The sequence below is a fragment of the Rhinatrema bivittatum genome, chromosome 2 (genome assembly GCF_901001135.1).
Source record: "Rhinatrema bivittatum chromosome 2, aRhiBiv1.1, whole genome shotgun sequence".
NCBI lineage: Eukaryota > Metazoa > Chordata > Amphibia > Gymnophiona > Rhinatrematidae > Rhinatrema > Rhinatrema bivittatum.
In genome coordinates this window covers 376,459,549-376,487,501 of record NC_042616.1, presented here as the reverse complement: position 1 = coordinate 376,487,501, position 27,953 = coordinate 376,459,549, and the positions used below count along the sequence as shown (strand labels likewise).

At 48.2% G+C, this 27,953-nt stretch overlaps 1 protein-coding gene across 1 annotated transcript in view; it reads left to right on the top strand.

Moving 5' to 3' along the window:
- Positions 1-27,953, top strand: part of SLC39A6 (solute carrier family 39 member 6) — a 188,601-nt gene that overhangs the window by 139,308 nt on the left and 21,340 nt on the right.

Below are 27,953 nucleotides of genomic sequence, written 5' to 3'. Positions count from 1 at the left end.
AATACTGTGTACAATTCTGGTTGCCGCATCTCAAAAAAGATATAGTTGCGATGGAGAAGGTACAGAGAAGGGCAACCAAAATGATAAAGGGGATGGAACAGCTCCCCTATGAGGAAAGGCTGAAGAGGTTAGGGCTGATCAGCTTGGAGAAGAGACGGCTGAGGGGGGATATGATAGAGGTCTTTAAGATCATGAGAGGTCTTGAACGAGTAGATGTGACTCTGTTATTTACACTTTCGAATAATAGAGGGACTAGGGGGCATTCCATGAAGTTAGCAAGTAACACATTTAAGACTAATCGGAGAAAATTCTTTTTCACTCAACGCACAATTAAGCTCTGGAATTTGTTGCCAGAGGATGTGGGTTAGTGCAGTTAATGTAGCTGGGTTCAAAAAAAGTTTGGATAAGTTCTTGGAGGAGAAGTCCATTAATGGCTATTAATCAATTATACTTAGGGAATTGCCACTGCTATTAATTGCATCAGTAGCATGGGTTCTTCTTAGTATTTGGGTAATTGCCAGATTCTTGTGGCCTGGTTTTGGCCTCTGTTGGAAACAGGATGCTGGGCTTGATGGACCCTTGGTCTGACCCAGCATGGCAATTTCTTATGTTCTTATGATCTCTTCTCCAACCTCTTTTAGCCTTTCCTCATAGGGGAATCGTTCCATCCCCTTTACCATTTTGGTCACCCTTCTCTGTCTATATTCTAATTCTGCTATATATATTTTTTCAAAAATGCAATGACCAGAATTGCACACAGTACTGAAGGAGTGGTCTCACCATGGGACGATACAGAGGCATGATATTCACTGTTTTATTCTCCATTCTTTTCCTAATAATTCCTAGCATTGTATTTGCTTTCTTGGCTGCTGCCACACACTGAGCAAAAGATTTCAAAGTATTATCCACAATGACGCCTAGATCAGGGTTTCCCAAACCTGTTCTGGGGACCCCACAGCCAGTCGGGTTTTCAGAATATTCACAATGAATATGCATGAGATAAATTTGCATATACCGAGTCTCCATGGTATGCAAATGTATCTCAGGCATATTCATTGTGGAAATCCTGAAAACCCGACTGGCTGTGGGGTCCCCAGGAAAGGTTTGGGAAGCCCTGGCCTAGATCCTTTTATAGGGTGTTGACTTCCAATGTGGAATCTTATTATTGTATAGCTATAATTTGGGTTGCCCTTCCCTACATGCATCCTTTTGGAATTGTCCATATTTGTCCATATTGGATGCCTAGTCTTCCAATATGGCAAGGTCCTCTTGCAATTTCTCATAATCCTCTTGATATTTAATAACTTTGAATAATTTTTTATCAGCAAATTTGATCACTTCACTCATTATTCCCATCCCTAGGTAATTTATAAATGTTAGAAAGCAGTGGTCTCAGTACAGATCTCTGGGGTACTCTACCATTCACCTTTCCCTGTACGTACCAGGATCAGTCCAGACTCCTGGGTTTTGCCCCCCCCCCTCTAGCAGATGGAGACAGAAGTTTACAAACAAAACTCCGCCTATATCTAGGCTGGTGCCACCTACAGTCTGCCAGTATTCTTCTGTCTCCTAGCAAGTGGAGAGGATGCAAAACCTACAGTCTGTATTGAACCTAGTTTAGAGGTGCTAGAAGTAAAAAAAAAAAAAAAAAAAAAGTAAAGTAGGTGGTGTTTAGTGTAGGGGAAGGACCGCAGAGGCTTCCCTGCGAGTCCTAATCCCCGCCTCCCAGGGGACGCTTAGGTCCTGAGGGGACCATTCCCCCTGATTGAGGCCGCCGAGAAGTGGGGGAGCCCCACGTACCGGCGTACCCGTCCTGGGGGTGATACCGGGAAAACCGGCTCACTCCCCCCAGCTGAATCCGGATCAGAGGTACAGTTTTTCTGGATTCTTACTGAAAGAAAAAAGTCTTGTGCCTGTGTGCTGTTTTTCCTGCCGTTTTCTCTCTCTCTCTCTCGTTCAGGGCCGGCTCTGCGCGGCGGTTTGAGGGGGGTTCGTGGTGAATTTTGCTTGTTTTTTTCGTTCGCGGGCTCCTGCTCTACTGTGCGCGGCAGGCCATGCTGCGGCAAGCTGCTTGCCGGGCCTGTGAGTCCGCGGCAGCGCGGCTGTCACGGGACAGCCTTTGCTCCGCTTGCGTGGAAGGGGGAGAGGGAGGATCGTCGGAGGCGTCGGGGACCCGGGGAAATAGGAAGCCTCGGTTCGGGTCTGCCGCGGCGCCCGCTGCTTCTCCGGGGAGGTCGTCTTTGCCGCTCCCGGGAGGGGCGATTTTGGCGGGAACGGCGGCCATTTTATTGCCTCGGGGGGCCGAGGCAAACGCGGGCCTACAGGAAGGCGGGGAACGGGTTCGCCTGCCGCGTTTGTCCCCCCAGCGGAGATTCCATGGGGGGGACAGGCCCCACAGTACCTAGAGACTCTGGGGAAGGCAGTGACGAGGAGGACTCGTCAGATTCGTTTAATTCGCGGTTTGTGCTCTTGATGCACAAGGCCTTTAAGGCCCGCCGCATGGCTCGAAAAAGGGCCCAAGGGACCCCACCCTCGGAGGGACCCTCAGAGATAACCCCCACGGGGGAGAAAAGGCCGAGGTCCGGTCCGGGGGCGGGGGGCCCGCCGAGGTCCAGGCCCCTGCGGTCCCGAGGGGACGGGGGTCGTCAGGACTCCTCTTCAGACTCCGAGGAGCCGGAGGAGCAATCAGAGGATCCGGAGTTCCCGTCCCAACCCCCGAGGGGGGGTTGAGGGGGACGGGGAGCCGGGAGCCAAGGGTTCCGGTACGTTGCACGGAGCGGAGGGGGATGATCCAAAAGTGGTCAGATTGTTCCGGAAGGACGAGTTAGGACCCCTCATTCCGGAAATCCTAGGGGAGTTCGGGATTCCTCTCCCGCAGGTTGAGTCTCGGCTCGGTCAGACGGATCCCGTCGTGTTAGGTCTTCGGGGACCACCTTCGGCCTTTCCGTTACATTTCTCGGCCTCAGATTTGTTATTTAAGGAGTGGGATACTCCGGAGCTGGGGCTGAAAGTAGCAAAGGCCATGGATAAGTTATATCCCCTGCCAGAAGACGTTCTGGAGCTGTTGAGTTTGCCGAGGATAGATTCGGCGGTGGCAGCGGTAACAAAGAAGACCACTATTCCGGTAACTGGCGGGACTGCTCTTAAAGATATTCAGGATAGGAAGTTGGAGGTTCAACTTAAGCGAATTTTTGAGGTCTCGGCGCTCGGAATTCGGGCGGCCGTTTGCAGTAATTTTTCACTGAGGGCTGGTCTGCGTTGGGCACAGCAACTGTTGGCTAATGAGTCCCTGTCTTCTGATGAGGTACGGCAAGCAAGTTGTTTAGAAGCAGTCATTGCCTATAGTGCGGATGCCTTTTATGATCTCTTGCGCACCTCCGCCAGAACGATGGTGTCAGCGGTGGCTGCGCGACGCCTGCTGTGGCTCCGTCATTGGTCGGCGGATGGGACCTCCAAGGCTCGGTTGGGTTCCTTACCCTTTAAGGGGAAGTTGTTGTTTGGCAAGGAATTGGAAGACCTGATTGAATCGTTAGGAGAGAATAAGGTGCATCGGTTGCCAGAGGATAGACCGCGGTATAGGGGGGCTCCGGCCGCTCGTCCTCTGTTTCGCGGCGGCTGCAGGTCAAGAACGTCTCAAGGATCCAATTCTTCTTTTCGCCACAGTGCTACTCGTCAACAAGCTTATTCTCAGTCCTTTCGCGGGCGCTGTTTCGGTCGTCCGGGAGCCGGTCAAGGTGTGCAGGCAGGGAAGCCAGCACAATGATGTGAGGCCGGTCCATTCCTTCGTGCCCAAGATTGGCAGCAGGTTAAGCCGGTTTTACGAGGAATGGACCAGAATCACGTCGGATCAGTGGGTGCTAGAGGTGATAAGACGCGGCTATGCCTTAGATTTTTCACGCCGGCCACCCCAGGGGTTTCTAGTGTCGCCTTGCGGTTTTTCAGAGAAGCGCAGAGCAGTGCGATCGACCCTAGCTCGACTGCGCGATCTCGGGGCAATTGTACCGGTTCCTCCCGACCAGCTGCGGCAGGGCCGGTATTCCATTTATTTTGTGGTACCTAAGAAAGAAGGAACGTTTCGTCCCATTCTGGATTTGAAAAGAGTCAACAAGTGTCTGCGGGTCCCTCGGTTTCGGATGGAAACGTTGCGTTCGGTGATCGCGTCCGTAAGGAAGGGGGAGTTCCTAGCCTCCCTGGATCTCAAGGAAGCATACCTTCACATCGGTATTCGTCAGGAGCATCAACGGTTCCTCAGGTTTGCGGTGCTGGGACAGCATTTCCAGTTCCAGGCGTTGCCGTTTGGCCTAGCAACGGCCCCTCGCACGTTCACCAAGATTATGGTGGTGGTGGCGGCGAGGCTCCGCGAAGAGGGACTGTTGGTGCATCCGTATTTGGACGATTGGCTGATTCGGGCCAAGTCTAAAGTGTTTTGTCACCTAGCGGTCCAGAGGGTGCTGCGGCTGCTGCACTCCCTGGGCTGGGTGGTGAACGAAGCCAAGAGCCATCTGGAGCCGTCGCAGTTCCTGGAATATTTGGGAGCTTTGTTCGACACGTGTCAAGGCACGGTGTCCCTCACGAAGGATCGTATGATCAAGTTGCAAGCTCAGATTCAACGGTTGTTAAGCAAGCCAGTACCGATAGTGTGGGATTACTTGCAGGTATTGGGGTCTATGAACTCTACGCTGGAGTTGGTTCCATGGGCGTTCGCTCATATGCGTCCTTTACAGTCAGCATTGCTCTCCCGATGGCGCCCACTATCGGAGGAATATTTCCTCCCATTGCCGCTGACCCAGGACGCCAGGGACAGTTTGCCTTGGTGGCTCTGCCCGGACAATTTGAGTCGAGGAGTTTCGTTGGAAACGCCTTCATGGACGGTGGTTACCACGGACACCAGCCTGCTCGGTTGGGGGGCAGTCTGTCTCGGGCAGTCAGTACAGGGGAAATGGTCTGCCCGGGAGGCGTTGTGGTCCATCAATCGGTTTGAAACTCGAGCGGTGCGCCTGGCACTTTTTGAGGCTCCTTCCGCTGATCCGCGGGCGGTCAGTGAGGATACTGTCTGACAACGCGACTACGGTGGCTTATATCAATCGACAGGGGGGAACCAGGAGTCAGCCGGTAGCGTCCAAAGCTCGGGCGTTGATGGTTTGGGCGGAGTCCCATCTGAGCAGCATTGCTGCCTCCCACATAGCTGGGGTAGAAAACGTCCAGGCGGATTTTCTCAGTCGCCATTGGCTAGATCCCGGAGAGTGGGAGCTCGAGGAGGAAGCATTCCAACTCATTTGCGCTCGGTGGGGCACGCCGGCTATGGATCTGATGGCGACCTTCAAGAATGCGAAAGCTCCCCGGTTTTTTGCTCGCCGTCGGGAGACGGCAGCGGAAGGCGTAGATGCGCTGGTAGTGCCGTGGCCGACGGATGTCTTACTCTATGTGTTTCCTCCGTGTCCACTCATAGGAAGAGTGCTACTGCGCATCGAAAAGCATCCAGCGGAAGTGATAGTCGTCGCCCCAGAATGGCCGAGGAGGCCGTGGTTCGCGGACCTGCTAAATCTGGCGGTTGAAGGACCTCTCCGGTTTCCGTATGTTCCGGACCTCCTGCACCAGGGTCCCGTTTGTTTTGACCTGGTGGATCGCTTTTGTCTAGCGGCATGGCTTTTGAGAGACGACTGTTGAGAGCCAAGGGTTACGTGGATACGGTGGTATCTACCCTACTGCGCTCGCGGAAGAAGTCTACGTCGCTGTCGTATGTGCGAGTGTGGAGAGTTTTTGAGTCCTGGTGTATTGAGCACGGGGTGGTGCCTACCCGGGCTGCTATAACGGACGTACTTCTTTTTCTTCAGGAGGGATTGTCCAAGGGTCTTTCCTGTAGTTCATTGCGGGTGCAGGTGGCGGCGTTAGGCTCATTGAGAGGTCGGATTCATGGCACATCGTTGGCGGCGCACCCGGATGTAGTGCGTTTTCTTCGAGGGGCGAGGCAGCCGCGGCCTCCGTTTCGGCAGCCTTGTCCGTCCTGGAATTTAAATGTGGTCCTTAGAACATTGTGTGCGGCACCTTTTGAGCCCCTTCGTAGGAGCACGCTTAAGGATTTAACTCTAAAGGTGGTGTTCTTGGTGGCCATGGTCTCGACGCGACGGATTTCGGAGCTCCAGGCTCTGTCGTGTCGGGAGCCTTTTTTACGGATTTCGGATTCGGGTATCTCGTTGCGAACGGTACCGTCTTTTTTACCCAAGGTGGTTTCCTCGTTCCACGTGAATCAGACGGTAGAGTTGCCATCTTTTGGGCAGGTGCAGGCTTCGGATCCTATGGCTAAGGATCTTCGTAAGTTAGATGTGCGTCGCGCGCTGCTACAGTTTTTGGAAGTCACAAATGCCTTTAGAGAATCCGACCACCTATTCGTGATCTATGGTGGTTCAAGGCGGGGTAAGGCGGCCTCCAAGACTACGATTGCGCGGTGGTTGAAAGAAACCATTCGTTCAGCGTATCTTATGCAGGGGAGGTCGTTGCCCGCGGGGCTGCGAGCCCACTCTACTCGAGCCCAGGCTGCTTCCTGGGCGGAATGTCATCATATTCCTACAGAAGAGATCTGTAGGGCAGCCACCTGGAAGTCGGTCCACACTTTCGCCCGGCACTATCGTTTGGATGTGAAAGCGCCAGGGTCGACGGGGTTTGGAGAAGGGGTGCTTAGAGCAGGCCTCTCCGGCTCCCACCCTATGTAAGGTAAGCTCTGGTACATCCCAGGAGTCTGGACTGATCCTGGTACGTACAGGGAAAAGAAAATTAGGTTCTTACCTTTTGGCTAATTTTCGTTCCTGTAATACCGAGGATCAGTCCAGAGTCCCGCCCAGTGTTGGGATTTTCTGCTGGGAGAGGATGTGTGGTCTGTGTGTGCGTTAAATAAAATCAGGAAGAATTGTTGTTGATTACCTCGAGTTCGGTACCCAGTTGGGTGGAGTTATGCTTAGTTTTGCATAGTTTGAGGAGAAAATTGTAAGAGTTTGAAGTTTTATATTTTGGAAGTTGTCCTGCTGCTTTGACATTCCGTAATACTGCCAGACTGTAGGTGGCACCAGCCTAGATATAGGCGGAGTTTTGTTTGTAAACTTCTGTCTCCATCTGCTAGAGGGGGGGCAAAACCCAGGTGTCTGGACTGATCCTCGGTACTACAGGAACGAAAATTAGCCAAAAGGTAAGAACCTAATTTTCTTTTCTCTATTGAGAAAATTGAACATTTAGTCTTACTCTGTTTTCTATCTTTTAACCAGTTACCAAACAATAGAACATTGTCTCCTATCTCATGATGTTTTAATTTCCTCAAAAATCTCTCATGAGGTACTTTGCAAAAGCTGTCTGACAATATTAACTCTTACCTTATCCACATGCTTGTTCATGCCTTTAAAAAAACCTAGCAGATTGGTGAGGCAAGACTGTTGGCTAAATTCATGTTGGCTTTGTATCATTAAATTATGATTTTTTGTGTTCAGTAATTTTGTTCTTTATAATATTTTCAACAGTTTTTTTTCAGCACTGACATGAGGCTCGCTGGTCTGTAGTATCCTGGATCACCCCAGATCTCTTTTTAAAAACCTACGTTACATTGCCATCGCAGGTCTTCAGCTGCTGTTCGTGATTTCGATAGTTTAAAGATTACTAATAGTAGGGTCGCAATTTCATTTTTTCAGTTCTGGGTTGTATACTATCTGATCCAGGTGATTTAGTTTCAATTTGCCCTATTACATCTTCCAAGTTCACTAAGACTTGTTTCATTTCCTCTGAATCATTACCTTTAAATATCACTTCTGGCATGAGTATCTGCTTTAATCTTCCTCAGTGAAGACTGAAACAAAGAATTCATTTAATCTCTCTGCTATGGCCTTGTCATCCCTTAGTGCCCCTTTTGCCTGACTCTCTTGCAGGCTTTTTGCTTTGAGTATACCTGAAAAAGATTTTATTAAAAGTTTTGCTTCCGCAACAAGCTTCTTTTCAAATTCTGCCTTAGTCTTTCTTAATGTTTTGTATCTAACTTGCTATTGCCTATGCTGTTTGCTGTTTTTTCTTTATTCAGGTCCCCTTTCCATTTTTTTGAAAGATGTTCTTTTGGGTAGAATAGCTTCTCTCACCTTACCTTTTAACCATTCTTGCAGTCATTTGGCCTTCCTTACACCTTTTTTAATACATGAAATACATCTTATCTGGGCTTCCAAGATGATATTTTTAAACAGTGTCCATGCCTGATGGAAACTCTTCACCTTCTCAGTTACTCCTTTTGTTTTTTTCCTAACGACTTCTCATTTTCTTATTGCTTCCCTTTTGAAAGTTAAATGCTATTGCAGTACATTTCTTTAGTATCCTCTCTCCAGTTATCAAGTCAAATTTGATCATGGTGAAGAGCCTGAAAAAAGGTATTTAAATAATAAAAATTAAATAAAATGTTATAATCACTATTGCTAAGTGGCCCCAACACCGTTGCCTCTCACATTGTCATGCATTCCACGAAAAATTAGGTCTAAAATAGCTCCTCCCTTGTCAGTTTTTGTACCAGCTGCTCCATGAAGACATCAGTTATTTTATCTAGAAAGTTACCTTCTTAGCCTGTCCTGATATGATATTTATCCAGTTAATAATGGAATAAAGGAAATCACCCATCATTATTGTGTTGCTAATTGTGTTAGCTTCACTAATTTCTGTTAGCATTTCATCATCTATTTGATCATTCTGGGTTGGTGGATAGTAGTAGTACACCCACTCTACTATTCTGTTATCCTTCTCACATGGAATTTCTAGCCATAAGGTTTCTACATTGCATTTTGTTTGCTGCAGAACTTTTATTCTGTTTGACTGTATGACCTCGGTAATATAAAGCACCACCTCTCCACCAATTTGGTCCATCCTATCATTGCGATATAATTTCTACCCTGGTATCGCACTGTTCCATTGTTTATCCTCCTTCCACCAGGTCTCTGAGATGCTAATTATATCTGTCTCTTCAGTACTATACATTCTAATTTTTCTTATTCTCTAAAGACTTCTAGCATTTGTTATTCCTGGGGGAATTCTGTGCTACTGTGGAGCGCAGAATCCCCGCCCCCATGCAGAAAATGGCAGAGTAAACACTGGCATGCCGCGAACGGAGCGCTCGAAGATGAAGACCCCATGCGCCGTTTGCGGCGAAGATGAAGGCCCCCATGTGCTGCGGGATGCGCTCCGTTTACAGAAATGATGAAAGCCCTGGTGCGCCATTCGCACCGAAGATGAAGGCCCCCATGTGCTGTGGGAAGCGCTCCGCTTGTGGCAAAGATGAAGGCCCCAGAGAGAGTGTGAATGTGTGAGAGCGGGGAGGGGGTGTGGGGGAGCGGAAAGGGGTGTGAGAGAGAGAGCAAGGGGGGTGAGCAGGAGAGTGTGAGAGCATGGGAGGTGAGGGGGATGCTTGAGTATGGGTGCCAGAGAGAGGGAGCCTATATGAGGAGATTGTGAAGGTGTGTGTGTGTGTGTATATGTGAGATTGGGAGTGCGTGTGTATGAAAAAGGGATCATGTGTATGTGAGGGTGCTAGCCTGTGTGTAGGGATTGTGTATATGTGAGAGAGCCTGTGTGAAGGGGTGCATGAGAGAGAGACACAAGTAGCCTGTGTGAGGATGTGTGTGTGAGAGAGAAAGGGAGCTTGTGTGGGTGTGTATGCAAGATAGAGGGACCCTGTATGAGGAGATGTGTGTGTGAGAGTGAGGGAGCCTGTATGACACTATGTGTACTAGAGAGAAGGGAGCATGTGTGAGAGAGGGAGGGACAGAGGGGAGCCTGTGTGAGAGGCAGTACTGGGAACGGGGTCAAACACTGGGACTGGCGATAGAGTGGAAGGGGTTGAGCCAAGATGTGGAGGGGAGAGATACTGGCAGGTGGAGGAATTGGGGCCTAAGAGGACAAAGTGGCCAGGGGAGTAGGGAGAGCGAGTGGAATGGACATTCTTACAGTGAATTTCTAGGGAAATTCTGCTCAAAATATTTAAAATTCTGCATCTCCAATTAATAACTTTTTTCTGTATTAATTTAAAATGTAATTACTTAAAGACTGCCATGTAAATTGTTATTTTGACCAATATAAAGTTTGCAGAATTTTACGTTTTTGTGCACAGAATTTTAAATTTTTTTGCGCAAAATTCCCCCAGGAGTAATTTGTATATAGCCATTTCAAAATGTTTTTTGTTTGTATTAACTTGTTTATTAATGGACAGGGGTATTTTGGAATTTTCTGCTCTGTCTGCTCTTTACTTAAAGGTACCTGAGCTATTTAGCATTTATTGCAAGCTCTCTATTGGGATGCCCTAACTTTCCTGTTTTGTTAGTATCCTTCAAAGATACGTTATTCCAAACTATGCGATTCTGAGTGATTGTCAGCTTTTGCCAATCTAGTTTAAAAGCTGGTATATCTCCTTTTTAAAAGTTAATGCCAGCAGCCTGGATCCACTCTGGATAAGGTGGAGCACATCCCATTGGACTAAGCTCCCCTTGCCCCAAACTGTTCCCCACCTTCCTTCCACCTTTGTTTCATCCATTTTTATTTATCGAGTTTTATATACCGTCCGGTTTCACCTTCACAACAGTTTACTAAGTATCGATGTTTAACAGAGTGTACAGAAATTCACGTGCTTGTTAACATTATTATCGTAGTCGTTATAAGCATAATTCATTTGATAAACTGAACAGGTTAATTACGTTCATTGGATTGGTTCTTCGTGTTTTTATGTAGCATAGAGTCATTGGATGTTTTGGTATGCTTTAGTGAACATGAACATCCAAGTTTTTAGTTTGTTTTTTTTTAAGGTTTTTAAGTTTTGCTGTGTTCTCAGTTCGGTGGGGAGGGTGTTCCAGAGTTCGGGGCTTCCTAGGGAAATGGCTCTCTTTTGAGTTGATGTAAGTTGTATGTGGCGTGTAGGTGGAATTTTTAATACACCTTTGTTAGCTGAACGGAGATTTCGGTTTGGTGAGTGTAGTTTTATGGATGCACTTAGCCAGTTTTTGTTCTTCATATATTATTTTGTGTATTATGGATAGTATTTTGTAGTCTATCCTGTATTTTATTGGGAGCCAGTGTAGTGAGATGAGAGTTGGAGTAATGTGATCATATTTTTTCGTTCCTGTGAGTATTCTGGCAGCTGTATTTTGAAGGATTTGGAGAGGTCGGATGGTGGTGAGAGGTAAGTTGAATAGCAGGGAGTTGCAGTAATCCAGGTTGGAGAAGAATGAGTAGTTAGACTGTTCTGAAGTCATTAGGGGAAAGGAAAGGTTTTAGATGGCATAGGGTTAGGAGTTTGTGATATCCGTCTTTGATTTTAGCGGAGATGTGGTTCTTGAAGGATAGTTCCTTGTCGATTATGACTCCTAGGTTGCGGGCATGGGTGACAGGGGAGATTGCAGTCTTTTGATTTATTATGTTGTGGCTGTAAGTTTGTAGGGTTGTTCTTTCTATCTAACATGATTATTTCTGTCTTATCAATTGTGATGGCTCACCGTCCGTGAGGCCTTGGGCGCCGCCCTTCCGTCGTCCGTCCTGTGCCGCCACCCGCGGCCAAGGTTCCTGGAGTTCGCCAGGCTCGAGTAAATCCCGGGGTCCGGGCCTCCGCTGGCCCTGGTTTGACTGGGCTCCTAAGTTCACTTCAAGCAGGGTTGGGGGTAAGCAAGCCCCCGATCCCCCCCAAAGACAACACAGAGAGAGAGAGTGCTAGTTCCTTCAAAGCAGTTTATCAAGTACCACCTGGAAACATTACATGAGGGTTGTCCCATCCCCCTCCAACCCTCCGGTTCTCTTACAAGCAGTGCTATTACAGAGTAACCCTCTTACTTCTTATGCTTAGCTCTATCACAGGAGCTAACCCACAGGCCCCCTTTAGAGCCCTCCTCCCGGGCTTCCCCTTTAGGCTAAGGAGTATCCTTTACCCCGCACAGCTTACTCGGTATCCATATATGAACTGGAGGACTCCTCTCCCCCTGAACCTACCTCCATCTCTTCCTCCTCTGACTCCGAAGAGCTGGGTTTTTGTGGCCAGTTCCACCAAGGGGGCACGCCCTCTTTCTCCACCTCCATGGGCTCATCTGTGTCTGCCTCATTAAGGTCTATGCCTGCCACCTGTTCGCCTTCAGGCTTTCTTCCCTTGTCTGGTGGTGTTTCAGGGAAGCTGGGATTCGTAGTCCTTCTCTTCCCCTGCGCCCCCTGCTGTCTGGCTCTGGTATTCTTGCTGCACTTATAGTAGCTTGTCAGCTCCTGCCTGCGGCTGGGCTGCGCTACATCACACACCCCCCCCCCCCCCTTTTAAAAACCCTGGAACTCTTGGGTACCGGAGTTCCAGCTCCCTCCCCCAGGCGTGAAAGAAAGTCTGCATTTACGTGGTCCCTACCTGCCCTATGACGGACCTCAAAACAGTACGGCTGTAGCGCCAAGTACCATCTGGTCAGCCTTGCGTTGGATTCTTTCATTACATGGAGCCATTTCAAGGGTGCATGATCAGTAACTAGGACAAAGGGACGCCCAGCCAAATAATATTTCAGGGAATCAATCGCCCACTTCACCGCCAAGCATTCTTTTTCGATGGTGGCGTATTTGCGTTCATGCTCATGCAGCCTACGACTAAGGTAGAGTACCGGGTGTTCTTCCCCGTATTCGCTTTGCGAGAGAACGGCCCCTAATCCCGTCCCCGATGCATCTGTCTGCAATATGAAGGGCAGGGCAAAATCAACGGCTTTTAATACTGGATCTCGGCATAGAGCTCTCTTAAGGTACTCAAACGCGGCTGCCGCAGGGTGCTCCCAGCCTAACCGATTCGGTGTTCCTTTCCTTAGCATGTCATTTAAAGGACATGCTAGGTCGGCGAACCGCGGTATGAAGCGTCTGTAATAGCCTACCAGACCCAGGAAGGCCCTCAATTGCTTCTGCGTCTCAGGTCTAGGGTAATCCTGAATACACTGTATCTTGTCCAGCAAGGGTTTAACCACCCCCTTCCCCACTACATGCCCCAAGTACTTGACCTCTCTTTGCGCCAGGCGACATTTCGCCGGGTTGACCGTCAAACCTGCTTCCCTTAATGACTAGAGCACTGCTTTGACTTTAACCAGGTGGGAGGCCCAATCAGTAGAGTGAATTATGACGTCGTCCATGTACGCAGCGGCATAGTTCATGTGGGGGCGTAGCACTATATTCAAAAGGCGCTGACAGCTGGCAGCAGCGCCCTGCAACCCAAAAGGCATGCGTACGAAGTAATATAGGCCCGACGGGGTGGCAAATGCTGTTTTTTCCCGCGACCCCCGATCTAAAGGTATTTGCCAATACCCTTTTGTGAGGTCTAGGGTGGTTAGATAGTGGGCTGTCCCCAGCCTTTCCACTAGCTCGTCCACTCGGGGCATAGGATATGCATCGAAACTAGAGATGGCATTTACAAGTCTAAAATCTATGCAGAAGCGCAAGGTGCCATTGGGCTTGGGTACCAGGACTATGGGGCTACACCATGTGCTGCTAGATTCCTCAATGACCCCTAACTGCAACATCTCCTCTACTTGCTTTGTGACCTCTGTCTGCATAGCCTCAGGCAACCGATACGGCCTCCTCCTGACCACCTTCCCAGTTTGTGTTTCTATGGTGTGGGTGACTAAGGTTGTACGGCCCGGTAATGGGGAAAACACATCCCCCACCTGGCTCACTACCTTCTCTATTTGGGCCCTTTGCAATGGGGTCAAGTCTGCTCCTATTTTTACTCCTTCCTTAAGATCAAGATCCCTTACCTGGGGGCCCAGCTCCCCGTCGTCCTCGGGTACCCGACCTGCTGACAGACTTTCCCTCTCTATCCAGGGCTTGAGCAAATTGATGTGATAAACCTGCGGGCGTTTGTGACCAACCTTAACCTGATAGTTCAGGGGTCCTAAACGTTTTACTATGACCCCTGGGCCCTTCCACTTGGCAAGGAGCTTATTGGGGGACATGGGTACCAGTACCAGGACCTGATCCCCTTCCTGGAATTCCCGCTCCCTCTCCCCTCGGTCATAGTACTGCTTCTGCTTCTCTTGGGCTTGCCTTAAGTTATCTCGGGCTATCCCCAAAGCAACCTCTGCATGCTGCCTCAAACCATCCACGTAACTTATTACGTCTTGGGGCTCTGCCTCTACCCCACTCCATTTCTCCTGAATGACATCCAGCATACCCCGGGGTTGTCGCCCAAAGATTAGTTCAAATGGGGAGAACCCAGTAGAGGCCTGGGGTACCTCCCGCGAGGCGAACAATAAGAAGGGGATAAGCCTGTCCCAATCCCCCGAATCCCTCTCCAAACAAGCCCGCATCATAGATTTCAGGGTTTGATTATAGCGTTCAACCAAGCCATCAGTTTGGGGATGATACGCAGCGGTGCGCGTGTGCTTTATGCCAAACTGGTTCCACAAGTTCGCCAACTCCCGGGACATAAAGTTGGTGCCTCGATCTGTTAATACTTCCCTGGGGAACCCGAACTCACAGAAGATTTTTACTAGCTCGGGCGCCACCACTGAGGCTCTTGTGGACCTCAAGGGGACGGCCCAGCGATACCTAGTGGCGTAATCCAGCACCACTAGAATGTACTGGTGTCCCCTCTTGGTCTTTTCTAACGGTCCGATCATGTCTACCGCTATGCGGTCCATGGGTGCCTGTACTGTGGGGAGGGGTACCAGTGGCGTGCGAGCCGGAGCTCTTGTTGAGACTAATTGGCATTTGGGACATGAAGAACAATATTTCCTAACGTTCCTGTATATGCCCGGCCAAAAGAACCTCCTCTTAAGCCGAGCTAGAGTACTATGTATGCCCAAATGGCCCGCCAGGGGATGTTCGTGGGCTAGGGCCAGAACATCGTTCTGGAAGCACAGGGGCACCAAAAGCTGTTTGTGAGCACCCTGCCCTACCAATCCTTCCTCTACCCTATAGAGTAAACCTTTTTCCACCATGAAATAAGGGTATAATGTATTTCCTTTATTAGTAATAGGAGGAGTGGGCATTTTTGCCTGTTTCCACACCTCCTTAAGGGCCGGATCCTGGAGCTGTTCCTCCCTGAATTCGGGAAACCGTCCCAGCAATGTCCCCACTATCTGATTCGTGCGGGGCTCCTCTTCTCCCTCCCAAAAGTCTACCTGACCTCGCTTTTCCTTCTTTCTCTCAGCGCGTGGTTTGCGACTCGGCCCTGGTTCCTCCACTACTCCCCCCTCCCCGAAGGGAAAAACCTCCCCAATCCCGGGTTCAGCGTCTGAAGCGCCCTGCACCTGGGTCTGGGCTCTAGTAGTCACCAGGGCTTGTTTGTCGGCTAATACCTCCGCGAGAGGCTTCCAGTCGCGCCCCAATAGGAGGGGTACGGGTAATGCTTCGGCCCGGGCGACTTCCAACATATCCTCATAAGGGCCCCACTGTAAAAGGACCTCATACACCTGATGCTTTCTTACGTCCCCATGTACGCAACGTACCTGAGCTTCTCCCTTTGGGACCCGAGATGCATTTAGCCCCACTTGCGCTGCGGTTCTTCCCGAAATTAAGGATTGACTTGTGCCGGTGTCTAGGAGAGCTTGCACTCTATGGCCATTGACCCTAACCCATTGAAAATAGGGGGTCTTTTCCCGGGAGGCTTCCCCTCCACCTGACTTCGGGGGTTGCACATAGCCTACCGTCACGTGAGGGCATTCCCTCTGGAAGTGCCCCGGTTCCCCACAATGGAAGCACTTGAGGGTCCCAGACCTCCTAGGGGGTTCCCAGCCCCGGCCTTGCCCCTCTGGCTTTGGGGATCGGTTTCGCACGGTTACAGGGCCTACCAAGCCCTCTCCCTTTTCCCGAGCTAACTCCCTAGGGGCTTTTATTTTTGTTAAGGCAGGGCTAGCGGCCACTGTGGCTTCGGCCTCTAAGTACCTCTCTGCATTCACAATGGCCCTCTCGAGCCCAGTTACCCCCTGACGTACCACCCAACTCCTCATCTGAGCAGGTAGCGCTTCTATATAACGCTCCAGAATAATCATTTCCATAATCTTTGTTACCGTCTTACCCTCGGGCTCTAGCCACCTATAGGCTAAGTCCTTCAGGTGCTGAGCCAGGGCCCGAGGTCGATCCCTGGGTTGAAAACACGTAGCCCTGAATTGCCGGCGATACCAGTCTTGGGTCACTCCCAGCTGGTCCAATATAGCAGCCTTCAAGACCGAGTAATTGGCAGCTTGGTCCGGTGCCAGGGCCCTGTAGGCCGCCTGGGCTGCTCCTGTTAAACAGGGTGCTAATCGGGCAGTCCACTGTTCGCGGGGCCAACCCGCAACGCTGGCCACCCTCTCAAAAGTCACGAGAAAGGCCTCGGGATCATCACCAGGCCCCATCTTTTCTAAATGAATGTTCAAGGGAGCTTCCATCCGTGCAAGCCCCATTGCTCCCGGAACATGCTGGGAGGTACCTGAGGGTCCTGTGGTAAGCTGGGCCGCCCATAGCTGCGTGACCTTCCGCTGCTCATCAAGAAGTTGTAGCAGGGGTCGTTGTTGCTGCTGCTGCTGTTCCATCATCTGTTTCATCAGTTGTTGCATGCCCTCCTGTTGCTGCTGCATCTGTGCAGTTAGCCACTTTAACACCTCCTCCGACGCCATCTCTGGAAGACAACAACAGCAAGACCCAAGTGTGGCCGTTCAACACTCAAGCCCCCCCCCAGTCCCCAAGCAGGGCGATACCGCCGGAAAACAGCCAGGTGAAGAGAGTGAGAGAGAACAAAACACAAATTTTTATTTTTTATTTTTTTAGTGTTGCCGAGGTACTTTTACCTTCCCCCAGGCTAATGAATGCCTTGGTATGTCCAGCTGCTCCTTCCAGGTCCTCTGGACAGCGAGTTCCATCGATCCCACTGCTGCCACCATGTGTGATGGCTCACCGTCCGTGAGGCCTTGGGCGTCGCCCTTCCGTCGTCCGTCCTGTGCCGCCACCCGCGGCCAAGGTTCCTGGAGTTCGCCAGGCTCGAGTAAATCCCGGGGTCTGGGCCTCCGCTGGCCCTGGTTTGACTGGGCTCCTAAGTTCACTTCAAGCAGGGTTGGGGGTAAGCAAGCCCCCGATCCCCCCCCAAAGACAACACAGAGAGAGAGAGTGCTAGTTCCTTCAAAGCAGTTTATCAAGTACCACCTGGAAACATTACATGAGGGTTGTCCCATCCCCCTCCAACCCTCCGGTTCTCTTACAAGCAGTGCTATTACAGAGTAACCCTCTTACTTCTTATGCTTAGCTCTATCACAGGAGCTAACCCACAGGCCCCTTTAGAGCCCTCCTCCCGGGCTTCCCCTTTAGGCTAAGGAGTATCCTTTACCCCGCACAGCTTACTCAGTATCCATATATGAACTGGAGGACTCCTCTCCCCCTGAACCTACCTCCATCTCTGACTCCGAAGAGCTGGGTTTTTGTGGCCAGTTCCACCAAGGGGGCACGCCCTCTTTCTCCACCTCCATGGGCTCATCTGTGTCTGCCTCATTAAGGTCTATGCCTGCCACCTGTTCGCCTTCAGGCTTTCTTCCCTTGTCTGGTGGTGTTTCAGGGAAGCTGGGATTCGTAGTCCTTCTCTTCCCCTGCGCCCCCTGCTGTCTGGCTCTGGTATTCTTGCTGCACTTATAGTAGCTTGTCAGCTCCTGCCTGCGGCTGGGCTGCGCTACATCACACAATGTTTAGGATAAGTCTCAAGTTGGTTAGTACTTGTTTTATTTTGGTGAGGTAATTGGCTGTTTTTTTTGTAGGTGTCTTCCAGAGAGTTGTGTATTGGGATAAGGATTTGGATGTCGTCAGCATATATGAAATGAGTCAGTTTAAGGTTGGATAGGAAATGGCATATCGGGAGAAGATAGATGTTGAAGAGTGTCGCTGATAGTGCTGATCCTTGGGGAGCTCCAGTGTCAAGGTTTATTTTCTTTGATAGGGTGTCGGTTGACACCTGATAAGTCCTTTGTGATAGGATGAGAACCATTGAAGGGTTTTTTCGGTTACACCAATTTCGGATAGACTGTCAATCAGTATTGAATGGTTTACCGTGTCGAAGGCTGCTGATAGGTCTAGTAGGTCTAGAAGGTAGCTTTGGCCATTGTCAAATCCTTTGCGCATGTTGTCATTTCAAGATAGTAGTGATTCAGTGTTTAGTTATTTCCTGAAACCGAATTGAGTGGGGAGTAGGATGTTGTTCGTTTCAAGGTGATCACTGAGTTGGGAGTGGACGATTTTTTCAATAATTTTGGCAATGAATGGTAGGTTTGATATGGGTCCGTAGTTTAATGGGTTTTCTGGATCAAGGTTGGTCTTTTTCAGTATGGGTTTGATAATTGCTGATTTTAAGCAGTCGGGGTAGTTTCCTTCTGTGAGGGATAGGTTCACGATGTCTGTTAACGTTTTTGTTATTGATGCTTCGATGGCTTTGATCATCTGTATGGGTATGCTGTCGATAGGGTGCTTAGCTGGGTTCATTTTTTTGATGATATTTTGGATTTCCAGTGATGATGCTGAGTCGAAGTTGGGCCAGCTTGGTGTTTGTTTGATCTGTATTTTCGGGTCTTGCTTGTTGTTGTTGAGGTTGTTGTTTATGAGGTTTTGGATTTTTTTGTTAAAGAAATCTGCAAAGTCGTTGCTTGAGAGCTTTGAGGTTGGTGATGTCTGGTCATTGGATGGTTTGGTTAGGCTATGTATGATATTGAAGAGCATTCTTGGGTTGTGTTGGAATTTATTTTTTTTGCGTTGTGGATAAGGTTTTTTTGTAGTATGCTAAATGTGATCGGTAGGCGTTCAGTAGTGTGGTGGTTTTGTTGTTCCTCCAGGTTTTTTGAACCTCCAAGCATTGAAACTCTGGAGCTCAGCCTGCCTCTGGGGTCGTGTGCATGGATGGGAAGCATTTCTGAGAATGCAACTCTGGAGGTTCTGGATTTGTTTCCTACTTAAGATCCTAAATTTAGCCTCAAGAAACTCTGTCCTGCATCTTTCTATGTTACGCTACTCGCAGGAAAACCAAACATACTCTACAATCAACGCACCTACAAATCCCTTATCCCCATCATGATTACTCCAATCACACAACTTCTAGGATTCACTCTGTTCTCACTGATATTATTTAATGCTCAATCACTATCCAAGAAATCTCTGATTTTAAATGATCTTCTCCTAGATGCAAACCCAGACCTCTGTGCTATAACAGAAACGTGGTTTAAATCTACAGATATAGCTTTAATTAATCAACTACCAACTCAGACATACGACTTTTTCTCTATCCCACGACAGAAAAAAAAGGGGTGGGGGCATTCTCTTAGCAGCTAAGAAAGATCTTAGATTCTCTCATCACCCAATCAAATCTGACTCGAAATTGGAAACAGGTCTTTTCAAATCAGACTCTCTACAAATCCTTCTAGTATATGCCCCCCCAGGATTTCTAGAAGCAGATCCATCACCCTTCCTAGAAATCTTAGCATCTTATCTAAAACCAGACTTCCCAACGATAATCCTAGGAGATTTCAACTTGCACGTTGATAACCCCACACTCTCAACCAGCTGCGAAACCATTCTTTCAGCCATGTCTGCAATGGGATTCAAACAAATAATCAATGAACCTACCCACAAGGCAGGTCACACACTGGACCTAATCTTTGTGAACTCAGGTATAACACATTCAGTACAACCCACATGCAAAAAAGTTCCCTGGTCAGACCACTCTTTAATCTCCACCACCTTCTCAATGACCCAAATGAACAATAAACACTCCCCTCAACACTCATTTCTTTACAGAAAAGTATGCGCCTCGGATGAACTCAGCAATCATCTAATCACGGAACTCTCACACATAGACGTCACATCACCTAATGCAGCCGTAAATTCCTGGTCCACCATAACAGAAACTGTGGCAAACAAACTGTGCCCGTGGATAACAAAAAAAGTCAAACAAGGTGCGTCAAAAAGGCAGCCATGGTTTACTAACGAACTTAAAAACCTTAAAATTAACCTGCGTCAAAGAGAAAGTAAATGGCGTAAAGCCCCTTCCCCCTCCACACTTTCTACATACAAACTCGCCCTCCAATCATACAAGAGCTCCACTCTAAAAACAAAAAGGGACTTCTACGCACATAAGATTCATAACATTATATTCGACTCCAAAGCGCTATTCACATTTGTCTCCAATCTAACTCAGGCAAACCCTCCTGACATACCACCTAACCAAGCTCAAACAAAAGCTGATGAGCTGGCACTCTTCTTCAGTAAGAAAATCACGAACCTGCTAACACAATTAAAGCCCAATACAGGCACACCAGCCAGCAATTACGTTCTCCATAATAAAGACATCTCCCTCCAATCTCTTGAACTCACCACTTCCTCAGAGATCCAAACACTTCTTAAAAAAATGAAACCCTCATCGCATCCACTAGACCAGATCCCGTCTAAATTACTACTGCTAATCCCAGACACCATAACCAAAACCCTAGCGGACATCATAAACTGCTCATTCACCCAGGGTTTCTATCCAGACGACCTCAAACTAACATCCATCAAACCGCTCCTTAAGAAGCCTAACTTGGATCCCCAAAGATCCTAACAACTTCCGTCCAATCTCCAATCTGCCTTTCATTGCCAAGGTGATGGAGAAACTAGTTAACACACAGCTATCGGATTACATAGAGGAACACGGAATTCTATTCCCTACTCAATTCGGTTTCAGAAAGGCATCAAGCACCGAATCCCTTCTCATCTCACTGACTGACTACATTATATTGGGCCTCGATAAAGGACAAGCCTTCCTACTGATCTTATTGGATCTATCGGCAGTGTTCGATACTGTTAACCACGCCATATTACTAAAACAACTGGCGAACATCGGTATTGCAGGATCAGCACTAACATGGTTCAAGACATTCTTAGAAAACAGAGGTTTCAAAGTTAAAATCCACAACAAAGAATCCCCCAGATACCCATCTTCACAAGGAGTTCCTCAGGGTTCCTCTCTCTCACCGACACTTTTCAACTTATACCTTCTCCCGCTTTGCCAACTGCTAAACAAATTGAACCTAAAACACTTCATATTTGCCGACAATGTCCAGATTGTGATCCCCATCAAAGAATCCATCACTAAAGCTCTAGAACTTTGGGAAAATTGTTTTCAAGAAATTAACGATCTCTTATCCAGTTTAAATCTAATTCTAAGCGAATTCATGCTAATCTCTCCAGACAATTGCAAAATCACCACAAACCCGCCAGCCAACTTGCAAACCTCAAAAGTAAGAGATTTAGGAGTTTCTATAGACAACCGGCTAAATTTAAAATCGTTTATCAACCAAACAAACAAAGACTGCTTCCACAAACTGCACGTATTAAAAAGAATAAAACCCCTATTTCACTTCCATGATTATAGAACAGTGCTCCAAGCAATAATATTTGCGAAAATTGATTACTGCAACTCGATCCTACTAGGCCTCCCATCATCACATACTAAACCTCTCCAATTGATACAGAACACTGCAGCAAGAATTCTAACAAACAAAAGGAGAAGAGATCACATTACACCAGTCCTTAAAGACCTTCACTGGTTACCAATCCATTACAGAATAATTCATAAGTCCCTCACCACAATCTACAAGAATATCCATGGACTGGCTCCACTCCATCTACAAATAGCTCTCAAAAAACACTCCTCCAACAGACCCATCAGAGAAGCATATAGAGAATATCTACAGGTACCACACAACAATACCACCCAACATATAACATTGAGAGATCGGGCCTTCTCCACAGCAGGTCCCCCACTATGGAACTCAATCCCCTTAGAATTAAGACAGGAACCATGTCTCCCAACCTTCAGGAAGAGACTGAAAACATGGCTGTTCATGAAAGCATTTCCAGACCCTTAATGATTCACTTCCATCAAATGCAGCAATACTGAACATTTTCTATCAAATAGAAAATTTATTTAATAGAACATTTATCTAATAGAACATTTTCTATTAAACTGAAACAGACACTACCAACCAATCACTACAATGTTTTACTTCTTGTTAAACTTTTTATCTTTCCTCTAACTCCAATCCCAGTTAGAATAACCCCTGTTTTATTGTAACTTTTTCTTCCATGCACTTGTTATACTTTGTAATGTATACTCTTATGTTTTAGTTATGTACGTTATAATGTATTACTCACCCCTTGTTTTATGTAAACCGACATGATACGAATTTCCGTGAATGCCAGTATAGAAAAACACAAATAAATAAAATAAAATGTTATTGGTACCCATATGGACCATGGCACTCTGCTCCTCCCCAGCACTCTAGAATCTTATCTAGGTGACCCTATTCTGCCATCAGCTGTACTACTCCTCTCTATATAAAAAAAATTATGCCATGGAAGATAGCATAACATTGCTGAGAAAGAATAAACTATTACAAACAGCTGTGGCAGTCAAAAAAGCAAGCAGAATATTAGGAATGATCAGGAAGGGAATGGTGAATAAAATAGAGAATGTCATAATTCATCTGTATCGCTCCATGGTGAGACCACACCTTGAATACTGTGTGCATTTCTAGTTGCTGCATCTCAAAAAATATATAGTTGCATTGGAGATGGTACAGAGAAGGGTGACCAAAATGATAAAGGAAAATGGAAAGGCTAAAGAGGTTAGGGCTGTTCAGCTTGAAGAAGAGACAGCTGAGGGGGATATGATAGAGATCTATAAAATCATGAGAGGCCGAGGATGGGTAAATGTAAATTGGTTATTTATTCTTTCAGATAATAAGACTAGGACACTCCATGAAGTTAGCAAGTAGCACAGTTTAAAAAAAAATAAAAAAATTCATTCAACACAATTAAGTTCTGGTGTTTGTTGCTAGAGGATGTGTTAGGGCAATTAGGGTGGCAGGGTTTAAAAAAGGTTTAGATAATTTCCTAGAGGAGATCCATAATCTAGTTGACTTAGGGAGTAATCACTGCTATTACTGGCATTAGTAGCATGGGATCTATTTAATGTTTGGGTAATTGCATCAGTTACTTGTAACCTGGATTGGCCACTGTTGGAAACAGGATGCTGAGCTTGATCGACCCTTGGTCTGACCCAGTATGGCAACTTCAGGATGTTAGTCCTCACACCTGGGTGACATTGGATGGAGCCCAGCCCAGAACTTTGATCTCAAAGATTCTAGATCTTTCAAACATGCCCTATTGAGTATGTGCAGCTGTAGTTATCACCCAGCCCACTAGGCAGATTCCTTCAGTCCTTTTTTTTTTTCCATGGAGCCATGTGGTCATGGTATTCAGCTTTGCGCTCTCTACAGTTTTTGTTGTGATTTTTTTTTTTGGAGCTGCAGCTATTTTTCTTTTTCTTTTCCTTATGGTAGGGGTTTTTTTTTTCTTATTTTGTTTTTCTCTTCCTTTCAACTTCCTGACAGCTGCATGGCTGACCTTAGTCGCTATACAACCTGGCAGAGTCTAATTCTATTCCTTAATAAATACTGCATCTGCAGTTTAGTTTGTGTCCTCTCCTTGTTCTTTCTGTTTTTGGTGCCTTTGTCTTTTGCTGACGAGACTGACAGAATGTATTCCGTGGGTGATCCATGTAAGCCACTGAGCCTAGGGACTCACCTGAGCTCTACCCAGGCAGGAGTTTGTCATTTCACCAATCAATTGGCATCGATGGAGGCACGGACAGTGAAGGGATTGAGGACCGCACCGTTCCTGTAGGGGGGAGAGCTTTTCTTTCCCACATTTTAAGGAACTAGTCTCCACGGGCAGGAGCCCTGGATGACACAACCTCTCCTTCTGCTTGCTGGCGATGGCAGTGCAGCCTCCTTCTGGGATGGTGAGCAGGAGCCTGCGTAATCAGCATTGCTGCTGCATCTTTGAGGTCATGCCAGGTAATGGTTGCCCGTGCACACCTGTGCCAGCGCACCAGTGGTCTGACGAGTCGGTCAGGGCCGTGTCAGTGACCAGGACTGCCATTGAGCACCATGGTCACCCTTGATGCCTTTGAGGTGCCAGTGCCCTGGTGCATAACCACCCTCAACCACCCTCAGTGCTGAAGGGCCATTGACCATGGGTGCCATAGAGTGTTGTGCACATGCTGTCGATTGCCCTAGCTGGGTCTTCTGTGCCATAGGTGTCAGCAGGTGCTGTAGACGTCATCGTGCACCAAGGGCTCTTGATGCATCAGAGGAACGGCATTGACCAGAGCGTCATCGAGCGCCATGGAGTAACATCCCCGACCTCTAGTATCATGGTCTGACTGCATCAGGGACCAGGACTGCCATTGTGCGCCATGGTCACCCTCGCCGCCATTGGAGCCGTCCTCGAGGCCATTGAGGTGGGGGATGCCCTCGAGCGCCATTGCCATTGAGGCTATTGGGTGTATTTGCCAGCAATGCCATTCATGGCTGCTCTTGACACTGTCAAGCACCATCGCTGCCAGGAGGCACCGGGGGTCGCTATTGAGCACTTGGTCACCCTCGAGATCATCAACTGCCAGAGCATGGGGGTCCTGAGAGTCCTTGAGCGCCATGGAAACTGTTGGCTGACAGGTTTTGGGCATGGGGTGACCATGGTGCTGTCAAGTGCCGGGGTCACCATTGACCTGAGGTACCCTGGAGTGCTAAGGCATCAAGGGTGCATCATGGGCCAGTGCCTTCAAGGATATCGAGCGTTGGGGGCACAGATAAGCTCCCTTGGTGGTGTCCAGGAAGGGACACCAAGGGGGATTGAGGTATGCCATTGATGGCGGAAGTCTGTCTGGTCCCCTAGCTGCTAACATTCTAAGGTGTTCAGAGCCACTGTACAGCGGCAAATGCACTTAGATTGAGGCATCAGGCCCTGTGGGGCTCTGAGCACTATCAGTGCTGCCAAGTACCAGAGTTGCTATCGAGGCTAGCATCGGCTATTGGCACTGGCATAGATGCCATCGAACGTGATGCATTGATGCCTTTGTGTACATAGCTGAGCCGAGGTTTATTGGTGAGGACACCAGCAGTCATTGGCTCTTTTGGGCACTGATTGGCATGTTGATTCCGTGGGGCAACAAGTGGTGTGTTGGTGCCGAGGGGCCTCCGCTCTTGGGCACCTCAGGCGTCATCGGTGGCACAGACCCATGAACGTTTTCATTATGTGAGTCATCAGCACCTTCGGGCGCCATGTACATGGGTGCCACCCACTGTCATCTACAGGCGCCACATTCCATTGGGCATGCCGGGCACCAGTGGCGCAGTTGAGCACCGTCGGGGTCCTGGGCGTGGCATCATTAGTGCCATTGATATGATCCATTGCTAGTGAATGCCAAGTTTGCCATTGTCACTGTGTCACCAGTGGACATGGTAGGATGCTGCAAGGCACCACCACAGAGCACCATGGGCACCATTAATTACTATGGGCTTCCCTTATGCCGTTTTGCGATGGAAAGGGTGGTGAGCATTGTCAGGTGCCATAGGTATGGGGACAATTCTGCCCACCACCAGGGACGGCGATAGTCAGAACCCCAATGGCACTGGAGATGCTGTTATTACACTGTATATGCTGACTCCATTAGAAGTTAGTGCAACCGTGGAACACTTCATAAACAGTTGGTTATGGCAGGGGTCTCCTACTTCAAGTGCTTTAGATGTTGGTGGGCGGCATTGTCTGTTGCCTTGCGCAGCCGTACCAGAGATAGCAGGACCGCTATCATTGCGCCAAAGTATCAGCATTCTCGTCTGTTTCGTACCTTAGAGTACAATTGGACTTTAGCAAGGAGGGAGCCCTCACACACTCTTGGATTGTTTTTGGCAGTGCGCAACCACTGACTCTAACAAATGGTGCCTGCTGTGCTGTAGAATTCTACCCACAAGTGTGACTTAAATGTGCGCCACCATCTGTAAGATGGGGGTACCACTGGATGAGGTACTGGTCATCGCACTTTTAAAAGCAGGGGGTTCCAGTTGCCCTCTAGTGTGGTTGTGTATGTGTTTGCTTCATGACGAGCCCAATAGGTTGTGTGCATCTGCCACAAGACTGACCTAAGACTGCATTTCTGGTCAAACCACTAGTGGTGTAAATACCAGAAGGGTACTGTGGAAGAGTCTTTCCCTTCCACAGAAGAGGGGTATGTCTTTCAACTCTTCCCATGTTAGCTTATGTTGAACCTCTTAGAGCAGAAGCTTCTGGGGCTCCATCTCGTGCAGGTCTGCTACTGCAATGCTTTATTATATGGTGTGTTTGAAGTGTTAACCTAATGTTTAATGACATGTTCTGTGTTTTATTTATTATGTGTTATTGTAAACCGCTTTGTGCATCGTAGATAGTGGTACAGAAAAATTTTTAAATATATAAAGAGGTCTGTTGCCAAGCTGGAGCCTCGATTCTTTTGTATCAGTGCACCTCCTTGTAGACCAGGACCTGTGAGCATTGTAAGGATAGAAGTGGCGATCATTGAACCATTCTTACTTGATCCATGGATTATTGTGGTGGCCTTCCCTGTTTGATGGAGTGGCCACCTGTGACAGATTTGGTCCTTAAGAACCTCAGCAATCAGTGACAATAACCCACGCTTCCTGGAGAGTAGAACGGTTTTTTGGGATTGGGAGGCCCTGATTCACGTTACTTTCCTCACCCTTCGGAAAAGGGAGACACGGAGCCTTAATGGTTCTCTCTTGGACGCCAGTTTGTCCACCTCTACAAGGGGGTGGCATTCATTCTCAGTTTCCTGAAAAAGGGATTTCATTACTTCTGACTGGCAGTTGCTCTTTGTTCCCTACAGGATTCGAAAGCAAGACAGGGATTAGCACTCTTTCCTAGGTCAGCTAAGGGCACAACAGGTCTATTTCGTGAGAGAGTTATTCCAGATTGTCTCCTTGTCGTACTCAGGTTCTCCCCTTCTGGGCAGCTCCTCGGCAAAGATTAGGGGTTTCTCTCACACAAGTCACCTTTTTGATATCTGCTGAGCACGATGTGCATTTTTCGCACATGACAGCTCTTGCCAGTCATTCTCGCATGCTGGATCTTACCTTAGTGAAGAGAGTTCTGGTCCATATGTATCCCAGTTGGCAAGTATGTCTTTCAACCTTTCGCCATATCCTTGGCAGCATGATTTAGGGGATGAAGGATACCACAACAGAGGTGCTACACGTTTTGTTGCGGTGGCTTGCGAGCTATACTCCCCCCCCCCCCCCCCTTTTTAGGGATAACACTGTCAGTAGTCAGAGAGGTCCTGGTTCATGCAACCATTGTTCCACTTACTGAACCACATGATTCCTAGGGGAAAGTATACATAATCGTGGACTTGGATATTGATACCTAGTCCAGGTTCATGGGCAGTCTATTCTGAGGTCAGGTGCCAGGTTGGTAAAGAAATCATGTTTCTGCAGGGGTTTGCACTTGCGGCAACCCTGCTTTCTGTCTCATAGTGGATTTCTTCCCCAGGAGTTTTGCTGTCTGTTTTGGCTGTTCTTATCATGCTGCTTATCAGGGGGTGGGGGGTGCGCAACGGAATGATCAATGAGTTGTTTGTTTGGGATTGATAAATATAGCCTAATGGCTTTTTCTTATCCCTGTAGCCCCAGGGTCTGCCTCCTTGTATTTTTCACTCCGTCTTACTTTGTCGGGAGGGGGTGGTGGAAAAAAGCTAGAACATTTGTGGTATATTTTAGGGTATACTTGCAGGGATTAGTATACCACCTTTTCCCTGTTTTTTCACCAACTTCTCGCCAGTACTGCCTTCAGCCTTTCATGTTTAACTGTGTTGACCAGAGTGCCTCCCTGCTTACTTGAGTTATCCCGTGTACAGGATGAATAGGCTTACACTTTTCATGGTGGAGCGTGGGTGAGCTTCAGGCCTAGCTTAACGCCCTACTCAGAGGTTTTTGGGCTAGCAATATCGTTTAAGGGATTGCCTTTCATCCCCCTGACACTTTTGACATCCGTCCTGGGAGTCAGGTCCATCTGGTAGTTTGGGAAGTAAGATCTGCCACAGACCTGGCCATTATTGCTGCTGCTGC